Here is a 3,514-nt window from a genome sequence, read left to right as displayed (position 1 = left end):
TAATGCCTCTTGAACTTATTAAAGAGAAAGTTAAAGTCAATGATAATTGCTGAAAACAATTTTCCTAGTAAAACTGCTTATCAAAGTACTGTTGCTAACGGTAAAATAAAAAGTCCTTAAGTAAAGTAAATGAACACATTGTTGCCTGTAGTAAATTCTATAAAGAGAGTTAGTTTCTTGCAATTTTGTCAACATTGTGTTTCGTTGTAGTAAAAGTGATAAAGCTGTAGTTGTGAAACGTTACATTCTCATGTATGCCAAGTGTTTGTCTCTCTTGTGTGCATATTAACAGTGTAAAGACCACTCAGTTTGTGTAAACCCTGAAAGTGATAGTGTTTTTCTGTACCTGTTATAATTTTGAAAATAGTTCCTGCTGCTCTAACTGTTAGCGTCAATCTTAAAACATATGTGCGTCAGAGTTCATTGCCCTCGCGTGTTACTAAGTCTAGGTTGTGTCTGTTGTATTGTCCATTATAGTTACTTATACCTACTTTCATAAACGAGAATGTTAATCTTTCTATTGCCTAATTAGGCTGGCGACCGTTTCCCTTATCCTAGGAATAGTATAGCTAGGCAAAATTTTGTTTGTCACTATTCCAATATTTACGTATTTACTTTCATTTCCGATAAGCCACCTCCGTTAGGAACAACACGGTCAATTTAACAAAATTCCTCTCAGAGGGTAACACTGTTCTGTTGCTTTGTGCCGTAGTTGCTTTTACAAAATTGCATTATGTCACAATTTGCTTCTAGCATTGAGGTTATGGTACAGTAGTAGCAGAAGGGAGTGTTATACGTGGCGCCGCGTGACAGGACGTTGTTCAGTTGCACCTACAGACGAAAAAAATTACAAGTAGTTAGCATTTTACAAACATAGAGTGAACATAAAACGTCCAGCGGCACGAACCTGTACATTAGTTGACAGAACTAGTAGTGAAAGTTCAGTTTAAATTAAAAATAAAAGGTATTAGTACTTAATAATAGGTAAAATGGACAGGAAATTAGAAATAAATCTACACGCGCGAGAGCAGAATGCAACCGAGAGCAGATCAGGCAGCACACCAACAGATGGCATGACGCGCGAGTTAAATTATGTACGTTATCACGCAGACGTTAATAAACAGATCGAAGCTATGTGTGTAGAGCGTACTAAGCAGGACAATGTAGGCGATGTTGTCGAAGACAGTGGCTATGCTGTAAACTACAATATCACAATTGTAATAATTGACCATTTGAAACTCGCATTCAGACTGTATTTGAAGCGAAAGTGGACCTACAGGTGGATCATCGATCATCTACACATTGATAACTAGCCCGCCCGATAGTCATGTAATTCTTTCAACTGGTGTTCATCGAATATTCTTATTGAACAATTAGAGTTAGTTAGCTAGTTACATGCTCCATACATCATTTGAACGATTCTTTTATCCAAACGATGCAGAACGAGTCGGTTTACTGTCTATGTATATGTGAGAAGTGTTAAAACTGATAAATATATACTTTTTGACCCTAATCATGAAACTACACTAAATTGTCCAGGAGAAATGAATTTAGATTAGATTTAAAACTTGCATTGCTACCTGTCAGACATTTCATGACATTGGGAAAGTCATAAAAAATCTTTGTTGCTATACATTGAACTCCTTTCTGAGCAACTGAGTGGTTAATAATGAGTAACAGTATTATTTTTTTCTGTAGCACTGTTGGTACGGACATCGCTATTCTTTTCAAATTGTAATGAATTATTTATGATGAATTTCATTAGCTCATGTTGTGAGTAGGCTGTTTAGGTTTTTAGGTTGGTAACACCACGTAGCGCTCTGTATGAAAATCACTGACTGTGCTGTGTGCAGTCTGTGGCTGGTTAGCATTGTTGGAATATTCGCTATTGTAGTGTTGGGCAGTTGGATGTGAACAGCGCATAGCGTTGTGCAATTATATATATATATATATATATATATATATATATATATATATATATATATATATATATACAGGGTTATTACAAATGATTGAAGCGATTTCACAGCTCTACAATAACTTTATTATTTGAGATATTTTCACAATGCTTTGCACACACATACAAAAACTGAAAAAGTTTTTTTAGGCATTCACAAATGTTCGATATGTGCCCCTTTAGTGATTCGGCAGACATCAAGCCGATAATCAAGTTCCTCCCACACTCGGCACAGCATGTCCCCATCAATGAGTTCGAAAGCATCGTTGATGCGAGCTCGCAGTTCTGGCACGTTTCTTGGTAGAGGAGGTTTAAACACTGAATCTTTCACATAACCCCACAGAAAGAAATCGCATGGGGTTAAGTCGGGAGAACGTGGAGGCCATGACATGAATTGCTGATCATGATCTCCACCATGACCGATCCATCGGATTTCCAATCTCCTGTTTAAGAAATGCCGAACATCATGATGGAAGTGCGGTGGAGCACCATCCTGTTGAAAGATGAAGTCGGCGCTGTCGGTCTCCAGTTGTGGCATGAGCCAATTTTCCGCGGGCTACGCGTGAAACTTGCCCGCATGCGTTCAACCGTTTCTTCGCTTACTGCAGGCCGACCCGTTGATTTCCCCTTACAGAGGCATCCAGAAGCTTTAAACTGCGCATGCCATCGCCGAATGGAGTTAGAAGTTGGTGGATCTTTGTTGAACTTCGTCCTGAAGTGTCGTTGTACTGTTATGACTGACGTGAGTGCATTTCAAGCACGACATACGCTTTCTCGGCTCCTGTCGCCATTTTGTCTCACTGCGCTCTCGAGCGCTCTGGCGGCAGAAACCTGAAGTGCGGCTTCAGCCGAACAAAACTTTATGAGTTTTTCCACGTATCTGTAGTGTGCCGTGACCATATGTCAATGAATGGAGCTACGGTGAATTTATGAAATCGCTTCAATCATTTGTAATAGCCTTGTATATATATAAAATCAGTTCATGACATCCCGTATTACAAATTTGCTCTTTCTGGCGGACACACGTCCAGGTCGTCTGCTCTTAAAATTCTGACTTTTGAACATTATTAAGGTTAATACATTGCTTGTTCTCTATCGAAATCTTCCATTTGCTGACTATGACAGTGCCTTCAGTAGTTATAATCTTTTATTTAGCTGGCAGTAGTGGCGCTCGCTGTATTGCAGTAGTTCGAGTAACGAAGATTTTTGTGAGGTAAGTGATTCATGAAAGGTATAGGTTATTGTTAGTCAGGGCCATTCTTTTGTAGGGATTTTTGAAAGTCAGATTGCGTTGCGCTAAAAATATTGTGTGTCAGTTTAGTGTTGATCAGAATAGGTAAAGAGCGAAATGTTCAGTTCTGCTCAGCTGTATGAAAATCAAATAATGTAAGAGGTTTATCAGCACAGTAATTCATTAATTTTTCTAAGGGGACGTTTCAATGTATGCATTGTGATGGTGCAGGTGAAGTGCCTAACTTCTGGATGAGGTCCCTGGGTGAACACCACATATTATTGTTACCGCTCGTTTTTGTACAAACAATACTTTCTAAAATGATG

This window comes from Schistocerca cancellata, chromosome 6, assembly GCF_023864275.1.
Source record: "Schistocerca cancellata isolate TAMUIC-IGC-003103 chromosome 6, iqSchCanc2.1, whole genome shotgun sequence".
NCBI lineage: Eukaryota > Metazoa > Arthropoda > Insecta > Orthoptera > Acrididae > Schistocerca > Schistocerca cancellata.
Note: the sequence above shows the minus strand (reverse complement) of the source record.